Raw genomic sequence first — 14,816 nt, 5'->3', positions numbered from 1 at the left:
TTGTAACATTGAAATTCTGTTAGTAGCATGTTAATTTGGATGTGATTAGCAACATACCACCAACCACTCACAGAAACAATTATCTCCTGGAATTATTTGTATTGCCATTGAAAGGAGACCCATCAAGAAAATATCCTGTAATATGCCTTGTTGCATTGAGCATCATTTAATGATTATATTACTCATCTCGCTGGTCCTCAGCTACTAGATCCCAAGGGAAATATGGCTGGTGCCAAGAACCTGAATTCTGATAATAAATTGAAGGTGTCCATATCAGCTGGGCAGGATCGACGATTTGAGTATGCAAAGGCCAAGCAGGCTCATGGATAGCATGGTTCGACTGAAGCCTCTTTCTCCCTATTGTTATCCTATATCCTCTGACAGAGGATATTTCGTGTTGTTATGTCTTGAACAGTAATGAAGTTGTTGCGTGCTAATAGCTGTTTAATTCCTGAAGGTAGTAGTAGAATATACATTTCTGGGTTTGCCAAAAATTGGGATTTGCCATCTATGAATTCATTTGTTGCATCTGTATCATGTTTTATCATCTATACATTAGTATATATATATATATATGTATATATATATATATATATATATATTTTTGCATCACTGATTTTTGTTTAACCTTCCGATATGTATTCTACTTCTTTTCTTTTCTTTTGTTTCATCGCACAATATCAAAATGCCTTTTTCACCTTTATAGTTTAGTTCACGCATTTCGTAAGATTCATCCTCACCTGTACATTTGCTTCCTTAAGTCCCAGCATTGAGATTCGTATATTCCCTGCATGTGTTCTTTTGCAGCTTACACCTTGCAAACTTTTTTTTTCTCCTTTTGTTGTTGCATATATCTTTCCTGGTTAGATGCTGCAGAAGGCTCACGGTGGCCCATCATAACATCCGATAATTGCGCCCAAATAGTCAATATGGCTTCCATCAGTTATTTATTTATTATGTGGATTCATTGTGGCATCCCAGTTGACATTTACAACATCTTTTATTGTCATATACAGTTCCCTCTTTCTTTACAATACTGCTATCATCACAATAATTAGTGGTTGGACACATCAATGATGTCCACTTTCTCGACCATTGTGTTAATGGGATTCCTGTGTTATTCCCAACACCCGCACAGGGCACGTGCCTATTACTTCAGGCCATTTTTACAGCCCTTACACAGTAATATCAATACCCTTAACTATCGGCAGTGTGTTGCACTTACCCGAACATCTTTTTAGGACACAGTCACCTTCCCTGTCATCTGCAATCAGCTACTCCACCTGCATCTTCAGCATGTTGTCACAGTATCACTATGTCTACTTCTGCCAAACCACGTTCCACAACATCCACTGGACTTCACTTTCAGTATGTGCATATTGTTGTGCATACATTCACTGTTGCACGTCTGTAACAACAGATTTCCATAGGTGTATAGCTCACATAAAATATCATACATAGTGGAAATTTTCAATAGATTACATCAGAGTCTCTGATGTTGGCCATCCCACTTGCCTCAACAACCCATGATTAGCTTAAGTTTTCACTTAGTGGATGCAGCTGGAGGGTTTAGTCCTTTGTGCATTATCAAAAATTTGTTCACACCCATCAGAATCATTTTGAAACATTAGCTAAGATATCGAGCATCAAGGTTCGATCTGTCACATTTGAATTTTTTTTTAAGCAGTATAAAAGCATTACCTGTACATTAAATTGTTTCCTCCATATTCAGCATATTTTATTTACTTGACCACTTCATCAACATCACTCTCATCCACCTATATCAAATGTATGTGTGTGATATATATATATATATATATATATATATATATATATATATATATATATATATATACATATAGGTATGTATGTTGTTTCTCATCTTTTAATCAGGTGTGCCTTGACATATGAGCATTTCTCTCTTAACATCTTTTGACATCCACATGATATATATAAATTTCTTCTATTCTTCATACTAAGCAACTATTTTGCAGGGGAATATGTGGAAAAAGGTCATTATTGGGAGTTGTAAATTCAATTTTATTGTAATAGTTAGATCTTAATGAGAATTTAGATTTTCTGTTTTAGATAGAATGAATGAGCATTATAAATATCATGAATTGCTTATTTTCATGCTTTATTTTTCAAAAATTTCACAAATGGGACCACGAATAGCACGTGCACCATTTCGTAAGAGGTAACTAATCCTAAGTCGATGATTTACATCAATGGCCATAGTCAGGATGTAAACAAAACTTAGTATTTTTATCTTTTACAAAATAACACTGGATCCACACTGGATCCTTTTTCAAAATTCATCATGTTTTCTTTAAATATTTTCCTCTTTTATCAGAGTTTAGTTTAAAATTAATTCAATACGTATATCAATGGCCATAGTCAAGGTATACTGAGAGTTAATTTCATTCTAAACTCTATAAAAGCACCAAAATATGTTTGATTCTCCATTTGAATTTAGATATGATTATTATATAATACATTCAATGACCATAGTCAGGAGTGTATTATATCATTAATCTTATTTACATTCATTTGAAGAATGAAATATGATTTTCAAATTTCAATTTCAAAGTTATTTAAATTCATTCAGCTTTTAGGATAGAATTGCATCATGTTTTCAAAATTCCCCTTTTAAAAACCCAAGTGATTGTGAATATCTTTTCTTCAATTTCTATTTCAATTCATCAATTATATCTCATCTCCAAAATCCAAATTTTGACTTTGAAATCAAATTCAAAGTTCAATTTAACTTTGAAATTCTTGATTCATTTTCTGAATTCCAAATTCAAGTTTCAAATTAAAAATCCAATTTAACTTTGAAATTCATTTATACACTCAAAATTCAATCCTCAAATCAACTTTGAAATTCCAAATTCATTGTCAAGATCCAAATTCAAATTCAAATTCAATTTAATATCTCAAAATTCCATTTTCAAACTTTAAATTAACTTTGAAACCTCTGATTCATCTTCTGATTTCAAGTTCAAAATCAAGTTTATTTTCTTATCTTCAAAATCCAAGTTTCGAGATTGATTCTGAATCTCAAAAATTCAAGTCTTTTTCTAAGTTTTAAATTCAATCTGGGCTTTTCAAAACCCAGATCCATCTTCAAAAGTCCCATTTGGACTTTCAAAGTCCAAATCTAAAGTTAGAACCCCATCCTATCTTGGATCTCAGACTTCGTATCCATAATCCATTTAGGATCCAGAATCCAATTCCACTTTGGATCTCAGGCTTCATATCTAATTCCATTTTTTTTAGATCCAGAATCCAATTCCACTTTGGATTTTAGACTTCAGATCCAATTCCATTTTTTTAGGATCCAGAATCCAATTCCACTTTGGATCTCAGACTTCAGATCCAAATTCCTTTTAGGATCCAGAATTCAATTCCATCTTGGATCTCAGATTTCAGATCCAACTTCCATCTTGGATTCCAGATCTTGAATCCAATTCCATTTAAAACTCAAAATTCAACTTCATCATTGGATCTGAGATTTTGGAATCAATACCCATTTAGGATTCTAAATCCAGAATTAAATTTCATCTCGAATTTCAACTCTATTTAGGATCCAGACTTTGGATTCAAATTTCACCCTGATTTCAAATTTTAAATCCAATTCCATTTCAAATTTTATCTCTAAGTTCAAAGTCCATCTTCTGACTTTGAAATTTCCTTTCTTTTCCCTTTTTCAAATCATTCTTTCCAAATTCAAAGATTTATTTTTCCAACTCTGATTATTTCAAAGACTTAGAACTTCAAATCCCTGATTCTAAGTTAGATTCAATCATTTCTTCACTCCATTATCAAGTTCATCTCAGAACACTTGGAGATTTCCAAAATCATTTTTTTGAAAAGAGCATACATCCTTGCATTGCACAAGCATGATTCTTTGTGCATTTAGACTTAGAATAAATTCTTAGATAAATATTTAGGCAAAGCAAAAGGCATAAATTTGATCATTGATTCGATTACCCTTGGTAAAGGTGCCAAGAATGGTCTAACCTCGTACCGACGAGCGAATCCTGTCTCTCCATTTTTCCGCAATATTTCGAAACAGAGGCGAGTAATTTTCTAAATATTTTCAAATCAAGGTCAAGTGAGACCCCGCAAAAGAATTCCTCTTCTCTCTTCTTTTCTCTCTTCTATTTTTTTCCCTTCAAAAAGGAGGAAATAGAGGTTAGAAAAGGAAAAGAGAAGGAAGAGAGAGAAAGACCAAGAGAGGAAAAATTTTGTGATGATCACAGCCATGCCATGTTTTCCTTTATGGATGGATACTCAGGCTACAATCAAATCAAATTGGCCGCTCGTGACCAAGCAAAAACCTCTTTTACCATGCCTTGGGGCACGTTCTGCTACACGGTCATGTCGTTCGGACTCAAGAATGCTAGGGCGACCTATCAGAGAGCCATGGCAGTTATTTTTCATGACCAGATGCACAAGAACATGGATGCCTATGTGGATGACATCTTGGTCAAGTCAAAATAAGGAGAGGATCATCTTGACGCTCTCGGCCAAGTCTTTGAAAGACTTATTCTCTACAAGTTGAGACTCAATCCGCAGAAATGCGTCTTCGGGGTAGAGTCAGGCAAACTGCTAGGCTATATGATCAGTAAGAAAGGCATAGAGGTAGATCCTACCAAGGCAAAGGCAATCATTGATATGCCGCCTCCCACCAATTTGAAAGAACTGCGGAGCCTTCAGGGGCGCATTCAGTCTATTCGACGCTTCATCTCAAATTTGGCCATGAGATGCGAGCCCTTCAACCACTTGTTGAGAAAAGAAGTGAAGTTTGAGTGGGGACCAGAATGTTAGCTCTCATTTGAACGCATCAAGTGGTATCTCCTCAATCCACCAGTTCTGAAGCCTCCAGAACTGGGGAAGTCACTTCTCATATATATTTTTGTCAACCAGAATGCTTGTGGCAGATTTCTTGCGAGTATGGGGAAGGCAGCCGGATAGAGCATGCCATCTACTACATAAGCAAGACTTTCATTGATTATGAGAAAAGATACTCTCAGATGAAGAAGACATGTTTGGCCTTGGTATGGATGTGTCAGAAGCTGAGGCATTATCTGTTGGCATCAGAAATCAAAATTTTATCAAGGCTCAATCCTCTCAAGTACATCCTTGAGCAGCCTTTCCTTACCGGGCAGATTGCAAAATGGCAAGTCCTCCTAATACAGTACGATTTGGAGTATGTATCTCAGAAGTCAGTCAAGGGTCAGTCCATCGCAGATCAGTTTGCAGATTTCCCGTTGACAGAAAAGATCAAGGCAAAAGATGATTTTTCTGATGATCGCATCTGCAGTATTCAAGAATCCCCAGTTTGGACCCTTTTCTTTGATGGAGCCAGGAACATGGCTGGTATAGGGATTTGGATTTTGTTAATCACTCCCGAAAAGGAGATGATCCCTTATTCCCTCAAGCTCAGCTTTCAATGTACTCACAACATGGCCAAGTACGAAGCTTTGATACAAGGCCTCAAGATTTTGCGAGACTTTAATGTTAAGAGAGTATATGCCTTCGACGACTCATTGCTCGTTGTTAGCCAAGTTAATGTTGAATGGCAAGTCAAGGATTCAAAGTTGATTCCCTATCAGAAGATTTCCTTAGCTCTCATAGGCAACTTTGAAGAATTTCAGCTTAATCATGTCAAGAGGGAATACAATCACATAGCAGATGGTTTGGCCTGTCTTGGCTCTATTTTATCGTTCAAAGACAGTGAATCCTCTCGTTCCTTCGAGATCGGCAGACTTGATCAACCTGCCTTCATCCCAGCTGAGCAAGTAAACCAAGCCACTCAGAAAGAGAAGCCTTGGTACCAAGACATCAAAAACTTTATCGAAACTGGTGAATTTTCGTCGAAAATGCCAAGAAAGGAGCAGTGTGCGATTCAGCGCATGTCAGCCCGTTATTTCATCCTTTCCAATACTCTTTATCGTCGTGGGTTCAGTTCAGAGTATGCCAGATGCTTAGACAAGGATGAAGCCAGGAAAGTTGTCCAAGAGGAACACGAGGGAATTTGTGGTGGTCATGTCGGCTACCAAATGCTTGTCAAGCAGATTATCTGGGCAAGATATTATTGGAAAATCATGCAGCAAGACTGCCATTGATTTGGGAGGAAGTGCATCAAATGTCAAATGCACGCACCTTCCATTCATGCGCCAGCCGCATATTTGCAGTCTGTGGTTTCTCCTTGGCCTTTCTCGATGTGGGCCTTCGACGTGGTGGGTCCAATCACTCCTTCAGCTTCCAATGGCCACAGATATTTTCTCGCAGCCACAAAATACTTCACCAAATGGGTCGAAGTTGTAACTCTGCAAACAGTGGAAGGCCGACATGTGGTTTCTTTTATTCATAAGAACCTTCTTTGTCGCTTCAGCATCCCACATGATATTGTGTCAGACAATGGCAGTCACTTCAAGAATGAGAGGATAAAGACCTTCTGCTCAAAGTTCAGGATTCATCATCACTTCTCGGCTCCTTATTATCCTCAAGGAAATGGCCAAGCAGAGGCCACCAATAAGATTTTGATCCGCATTCTAGAAAGAACTGTGGAAATGGGCCGTGATTGGCACGAGAAGATGCATGATGCACTTTGGGGGTACCGAACCACCATTTGGACCCCAACCAACGCTACTCCCTCAGAGCTTGTCTACGGGACTGAAGTAGTATTACCTCTTCACGTTCAAAAGCCTGCACTCAAGTTCGCATCGCTCATCGAACTTCCACTTGATCAGTATCAGCAGAGGTTAGTACAACTTGATTTATTGGACGAGAGAAGACTCAAGGCAGCAGAACATGCTTAAGCTTATCGGCAAAGAATAGCTAGGCACTATGCCAAGTTCGCTATTGAGAGAAGATTCCGAGTTAACGATTTGGCACTCAGATCGACAACTCATCTCAAGCATCGACCACGGGGCAAGTGGCCACTCAATTGGGAAGGCCCTTATGTGGTTAAGGAAGCATTGCCTCGCAATTCCTATCGTCTAATCAACGCAGATGGGGTGGAACTGCCAGATCCTATCAATGCTCTACATTTGAAGAGATTTTACACTTGAATTGTTCATCCTATCCTTTTGTACTCTTCAAAGAGCCTTTTGCAATAAAGCAATTATCAAATTCTCACATTCTTCTCTATGATACTGGGGTATTTTATTTTGATCTATACTTGTCTTCCTTCATCATGTGCAGGCAGGATCAGACAAACTCTTTTCTAAAAGTCTTATCAATTTTTAGTTGATCTTGTTATTCCTATTAATTATATTCCTTTTACTTTTCAATTTAATCAAATTTTCATCAATTTATTGTCAACTTTATCACTTTTGTCAAGTTTTATCAGGTTTTATTGATTTTACCAAAATTTTATCAATCTTTATGAACCCTTTCAGGTTAAGGGATAAACCTGATGCCTCGTTTCAATGGGGTATTTCCCTTTCAGGCTAAGGGATAAAACTTGAACCTCATCCCGCGAGGCCCTTTATTTTCTTTCAAGACAGGGGATAATCCTAAATTCTTTTATCATCAATTTTTCCTCAAAATTCTGCCTATTTCTACCAATCCTTTTTCAAATTTTTATTGTCAACTTCGTTAATTCTTCTCTTTCCTTAATTCCTTATCCTTTGTCGATCCTTATCAAACTTCTCTGATGTTGTCAAATTCTCTTCGGGATAGGGGACAAATCCTGAAAACCATCCTAAATAAAATTCAAATCTCAGGCCATCTTGGGCCAAGGATCTTGAATAAGTTTCTCATCCTCATCGTCGGAATCTATTCATACTTTTTGTCAAGCCTTCTAAAATTCGACTTTTTGATAGGAGTTACTTCCTTCCTATCTGAGTTCCGACTCCGGTTTTGCTTTTATTTTATTTTTATTTTTGGAAGATCCGAGTTTCGACTCAGGTTTTTCCCCTTTTTATCTTTCATTTGAAGTTTCGGGTTCCGACATGGACTTCCTTTTGGATCCAATACTCGTGTTGGAACCAATCGTTGCATCAAGAATTCGAGTTCTCAAAACTCGATTCTCATTCATTCTTTTATTTTGAAAAATCGAGTTCAGACTCGGATTTTCCCTTTTTTTGTATATTCTTATTTCTGAAGCTCTGAGTTCCGACTTGGACTTCTTTTTGGTCTCGATGTTCGCATTGAACCAATTGCTACATCGAGAATTCAAGTTCTCAAAACTCGATTCTCATTTATTCTCTTATTTTGAAAAACCAGGTTCCGACTCGGATTTTCCCTTTTGTATATTTTTATTTCTGAAGCTTCGAGTTCCGCTTTGGGCTTCCTTTTGGTCCCGATGTTCGCATTGGACCAATCGTTGCGTCGAGAATTCGAGTTCTCAAAACTCGATTCTCATTCATTTTTTTATTTTGAAAAACCGGGTTCTGACTCGGATTTTCCCTTTTTTTGTATATTCTTATTTTTGAAGCTCCGAGTTCCGACTTGGGCTTCCTTTTGGTCCCGATGTTCGCATTGGACCAATCGTTGTGTCGAGAATTCGAGTTCTCAAAACTCGATTCTCATTTATTCTCTTATTTTGAAAAATCGGGTCTTGACTCGGATTTTCTCTTTTTGTATATTCTTATTTCTGAAGCACCGAGTTCCGACTTGGGCTTCCTTTTGGTCCCGATGTTCGCATTGGACCAATTGCTATGTCGAGAATTCAAGTTCTTAAAACTCGATTCTCATTTATTCTCTTATTTTGAAAAACTGGGTCCTGACTTAGATTTTCTCTTTTTGTATATTCTTATTTCTGAAGCTTTGAGTTCCGACTTGGGCGTCCCTTTTGGTCCCGATGTTCGCATTGGACCAATTGCTATGTCGAGAATTCGAGTTCTCAAAACTTGATTCTCATTTGTTCTCTTATTTTGAAAAACCGGGTTCCCACTCGGATTTTTCCTTTTGTATATTCTTATTTCTGGAGCTTCGAGTTCCGACTTGGGCTTCCCTTTAGATCCGATGTTCGCATAAGGCCAATTGTTACATCAAGAATTCGAGTTCTCAGACTCGATTTTCTCATTCATTCTTTTCATTTTGAAAAACTGGGTTCCGACACGGGTTTTCGCTTTTGTATATTCTTATTTTTGAAGTCTCGAATTCCAACTCGAACTTCCTATCGGATTCAATGCTCGTGTTGGAACCGATCATTCCTTTAAAAATTCGAGTTTCAAAACTCGATTTCCACTTTTTATTTGGAAAAACCAGGTTCCGACTCGGGTTTTTGCTTTTGTATATTCTTATTTCTGAATTCTCGAGTTCCGACTCGAATTTCCCCTGTTGATCCAATGCTTGTATTGGACCAAAGTTCTTTGTGCCTTTCCCTTTCAGGTTAAAGGACAAAACCTGAGTTCTCCTTCAGGATAAGGGATAATTTTGAAACATCGACAATCCTTCTCGCTTAATTCTCAAATATCCTTGAATGTCGGTCTCTTTCTCAAACTCTTCATTGAAAAACCAGTGCTCGTACTCGTGCACTTTTGAAAAACCAGTACTCGTACTGGTGCACTTTCGAAAAACCTGGTGTTCATGCTGGTATGCATTTTCGAAAACCAATGCTTGTACTGGTATACACTTTCGAAAACCCAGTGCTCGTACTGGTAGGCACTTTTCGAAGACCCAGTGCTCGTACTGGTATGCACTTTCGAAAACCCAGTGCTTGTGCTGGTGTGCATCTCGAAACCCAGTGCTCGTACTGGTATGCATTTTAGAAACCCAGTGCTCGTACTGGTGTGCAATTTCGAAAACCCAATGCTCATACTGGTGTGCATTTTTTAAACCCAGTGCTCGTACTGGTGTGTATTTTTGAAACCCGACGCTCGTACTGGGGTAGTTTTTTGGAAATCCAGTGCTCGTGCTGGTACATCTAGCGCTCATGCTAGTGTTTGACTGACTGATCAGTTAGCCCTCCATGTTCAGTCTTTGTACTAACCAATCATCAACATTCAAGTTTTAAATCTCAATTTCAACCTTCGGGTTACCATTTTGTCAAAAATCAATCTTTTTCTCTTGGGAAAGACCCTCTTCAGGGAGAGTTCGAGGGAGCTCGTTCCTTTCGCATGCAACCATCTTTCGTTCGCAAGAACCCTCTTCCAAGGAGAGTTTGAAGGGACTCGTTTTTTTTCGCGAACAGTTTGCAAAACAACAACTAACTTTACATAAAAGAACCCTTTTTTCAGGGAGAGCTTCGACGAAAGCTCGTTTCTTTTCATGGCCCCTGTTTTTCTCATCTTTGGCCAACCCCTTCACAGAGGACCCTCTTTTAGGGAGAGTGTGATGGACTTGTTCCTCTGTGATACTTTCTCAACTTCGTTTTTCAGCCGCCTTTCCATAAGAGAAGCCTAGAGATAGGGAGTTTTGACGAAAACTTAATTTCTCTTCGAAAGTTTTGTTTTGCAAATACCTCCTCTTTGGGGAAGAGAGGAGTATTTCCAACTTCTCATTCAGGTAAGGGCTAAGCCTGAGTCTCTTTTTTTGGGGAAAAAGAGAGGAGAATTTTGTCATGGACGTGTCGATTCGATATCAAGCGATTTCCCTCATCAAGGATTTATAGAATACTTCATCAATTTGCTATCAAAAGTCATTGTTGATCTCAAAGCTTTCATCGCATAAAGAATTACCTCAAGCTACCTTTAGTATTATTTCCAAAAGAGCAAGACTTTTGCAAAATAAGAACTGAATTCAAGCTTTTCTGTTGGTCAACCAAGAGGATGAAGAAAAATCTTCGATATGACCGGCAAAGGAAAAATTCAATGATGTTGAAAAGCCATAAGTGAACTAATATTGATCATAGCTATAGCACATTCTTAAAGATCATTCTTTTTGGTAGTAAGACAGTGGAAATATCCTGGGCAGTAAAAAAGAACCTACCCAATCCATATCTCCTCAGTCATCTGAGCTGCAATCAAATATATGCAAAAGAGATCTCTCAACCGTCGTCAAGATGAAGACGAATAGGCGAGCTAGACCCCCAGGGCAAAAGAAGATTCGGATAATCTTCGAGATGAAAGAGTTTGTGACGGATCCTTCAAGGGAACGTTCAGATCACCGCCAAGATGAATGCGACTGCAATGAGCCTCCTAACAAACCCTAAAAGATATTTGATTTCTGCTATCATCCAGAGACCTTTTTGACCAATGAGCCAATATCACCAAGCCTAATTCCTGAGAAAGAAAAAGAAGGATCGGAACATCTCCAAGATGAAAGAGTTTGTGACGTACCCTTCCCCAAAAAAGAGAGAAAAGTCAGGACATCTCCAAAATGAAGGATGATGTAACAGCCCAAGAAAGCTCCATGACTCCAAAAAGTGCAAAAAATCATCATGAGAAAAGCCCTAGGATGTCAAACTACCCGAAACTGTCAGGAATCATCTTTATCTATGTGAAATTCTTTTATCAATATCTTTTCACTCAATTGCTTTTTATGAAGCTAAGAATATTTCCTCTCTTTTCATATCAAGGAAATTGATATCTTCCTTGAAGAAGCTCAACAACAACAAAATTTTGAATTTGATTCTTGATTCTACAGAGTTAGCCCAATTGGAGTTAATACTCTAGGTAGAAAGAGGTGACATTTTTACACATAAGCACAATTCAATCATTCTGAATCAACTACAATTTTGACATTTTATTGACAATATTTTCTCGTTATCAAAAAATGAAGCAAGGACTTGATGTTCATTTTGACGTATCCTGACGTCATCCCTCATTAGGACTAAAAAGTCCTTTCCTTTCGTTTGATCTGAGCGTTCTCAGATTCACACGCTTCCTTATGTTCTCCACTGTCCTGCCATAGACAGTGCCCGCTCAGGATAAGGGTTAAACCTGAGCTTTCTGCAAAAGGTCTGTTATTGTCAAAAGCTATTTTCAGTCTCAGCAATGAGGCGCCCAAGAACAACCCCTTTTCAAGCTTTAGGGACCCCCATTTTCATCCTTTTGCAAACCCCTCTTGGACTTGTTGTGCGAAGTCTAGAGGTCCCATCACAGTTACCTCACTCCTCAAGGTATCACCCAAACCTTCTGCGAGAGGTTGTCTGTTTTTAGAAAGCTGATTTAGTCTCAACAATGAGATGCCCCAGATCATCCCTTTTCCAAGTTTTAGGGAATCCCTTGTTTTTCTCTTATCGCAAACCCCTTTCGGATTTGTTTGTCCAAATTTCGAAGGTCCCATCATGGTTTCTTCATTCGAGGATTCCGTATGGTCACCCCTTTCAGGTTAAGGGTTAAGCTTGAACCTCGCTCTGCGAGGTATCTTCCGTTCAGGTTAGGGTTAAACCTGAGTCTCGTTTCGACTAGATATCCTTTCTAGTCCTGCCACGGTTTCTTCATTTGAGGACTTCGCGCGATTCCCCCCACTCAGGTCAAGGGTTAAACCTGAATCTCGCTTTGGCGATGCATTTCGTTGTCCCATCACGGCTTCTTCGTTCGAGGATTCTGTGTGGTCATCCCCTTCAGGTTAAGGGTTAAGCCTGAACCTTGTTCCACGAGGTACCTTCCGTTCAGGTTTGGGTTAAGCCTGAGCCTCGTTTCGACAAGGTAATCCTCCCAGTCACATCATGGTTTTTTCCCACAAAGGAGTCCATGCTCTTTATATATCCATCCAGGAAAGAATCATGCTTAAGTTCGTCTCACGAGGCATTTCTCTCAAAAATGTCCCATCGAGGTCCGCTTATATTCCTTTCCCCATCCAAATTATCTTGATCTATCATCGTCCCATCCAGGTTAAGGGCTAAACCTGAGTCATTCCCAAGGCTGATCTTGTCTCACCCATGAGACTTGATCAAAAATCTTATCTTTCATCATTTTGGGATCTTCGCCCAAAGTCCCATCATGATTTTCTCATTTCTATTATTTAGTCATATCATTTTCGAGAATTTCATCTCCCCAAAAGCCATTCAGGATAAGGTTTTAAGCCTGGAATCATCTCTTTTCAAATAAATTCTTCCACACCCAGTTCAGATCTGCTGATTGGGGCATTTTTCAAAATTTGGAGTGTTTCTTTGCCACTAAGCTCGGTTTTCAACCGGCTTAATAGCAAAGAGGGGCATCTGTGAACACCCCAAATTTTTCAAAATGTTGTAAATAGTCCCTTTTTGCCCCTGATTCCATTTTTTGAGTAATTAAGTCGATTTTAAATCTAAATTCCAGATATTTCTCAGATTTTATTGAAATTAAATTCATTTCTATATATCTGACTCAGTTTCGGATCTGGATCCATTGCCGAAACCCAACATTATTGCCCAAATTTTTAAATTAAAATTATAAAAGTACCAAAAATAGCTTTTGAATGGCTCGGACAGTCCATCTGGCATCCATTTGGATTCATTATTTGATATTCCTCGATTCGAGGTTAAAAACTCGAAAATCTTCTAAAATTTTGAATCCAAACTCATTTTCTGAAGAAATCAAACCCAAATTTTCAGAAAAACCCCTCTTTTTGTAAATATTTCTCAAAAATTATAAAATGATTTTGAAATCCCTTATTTTTCTTAGTTTCAAAGCTTTATTTCAAAAATATCAAAAAAAATAGAAAATGAAGAAAAGAGCAAAAATAGAAAAATAGAAAAAAAAAGAAATCCAAAAAAATATAGTTTGAAAAACCTCTTTTTAAAGCATCCCTTTAGTTAAAACCATTTTTTAGAAAAACTTTTTTTGAAAACAACCATTATTTTGAAAATTTTTAAAGAGGGACCAGTTTTGAAAAAAAAATTATGGTAAAAGGGGAGCTGCAGGCTCTCTCTCTCTCTCCCTCTCGCTTTCTCTAGCACACTCTCCAGAAGTTTCCCCATCATTGCAACACATACATGATGTTAAGGTCTTTCCTACAAATACACATCGTTCACCCCATACTTGCTGCCAGCATCTGCTTCCTCGACCGCGCAACCATCTGCTCCCCATCCTCAACCCTTCATCACCAACGGCATCTCCTCCCTAAGCCCTTCATCGCCAACGACACAGCCTCGCACGCTCTCGCTGTAATCCCCCTTCTTCAACCCTCCGATCGCCTCATCTTCTTCTCGACCGCCCATCCACCTTCGCCCCAACCCTCATCCACCGATCCCTAGCACCTTTCCAGAGACATCTTCTCCTTCTTTAAAAGGGCGCAAGAAGAAATCCCTAGGGGACCTGTTCTTAACCTCCTCCCGGCTCCCGATCACGCTTCTCCTTCTACCTTTTCTTTTCCTGCTTCATTTTTCATTCTTCCTTCTTCTTTTTTTTCAGTTCTTTTCCCCAAACGACTGAAGATCGGCTATAACTCCGAAGGTGCCACTACCTATTCAGTTGAAGATAAACAATCGGTAAGGACATTCTCCTCCTCCCTTCTTGAGTCATTTTCCTTTTTGCTTTTGCCCCATTCATGCATCTTTTGTAAACTCGGTTTGTATATAACAAATTCGGTTTACAAAAAAATGCAATATTAACGGAATCTATCGATTCCAACATTTAATTCCTTTTTTTTCTTTCCCTTTATTCTATCCATATTTTACATTTGATTTCTTGTTTTAATAGCACCGCATTTCATTATTGCCTTAAATTTCATTACATTAGATTGCTCGTTGTATCTTCTTCTTTTTATTGTTTGTTCATGATCTTCTATCTGTTTTTCTTCATTTGACATCACAGTTAACCCTTAGTTTGTCATTAGTTTGGTACAGTTTTTTTTTTGTAGCATTGTTTCCTCTAAATTGTTTTCCTCTTCTTTTTTTACTGATTCACGCTTCGTTGGAATTTTTTTCTCTCTTATTCGTCGATCTTTATGCTTAGTTAAGGTATAAATGAAAAACCTCTCACTATGAA

The sequence above is a fragment of the Nuphar pumila genome, chromosome 14, assembly GCF_984573655.1.
Source record: "Nuphar pumila chromosome 14, dmNupPumi1.hap1.1, whole genome shotgun sequence".
NCBI lineage: Eukaryota > Viridiplantae > Streptophyta > Magnoliopsida > Nymphaeales > Nymphaeaceae > Nuphar > Nuphar pumila.
Note: the sequence above shows the minus strand (reverse complement) of the source record.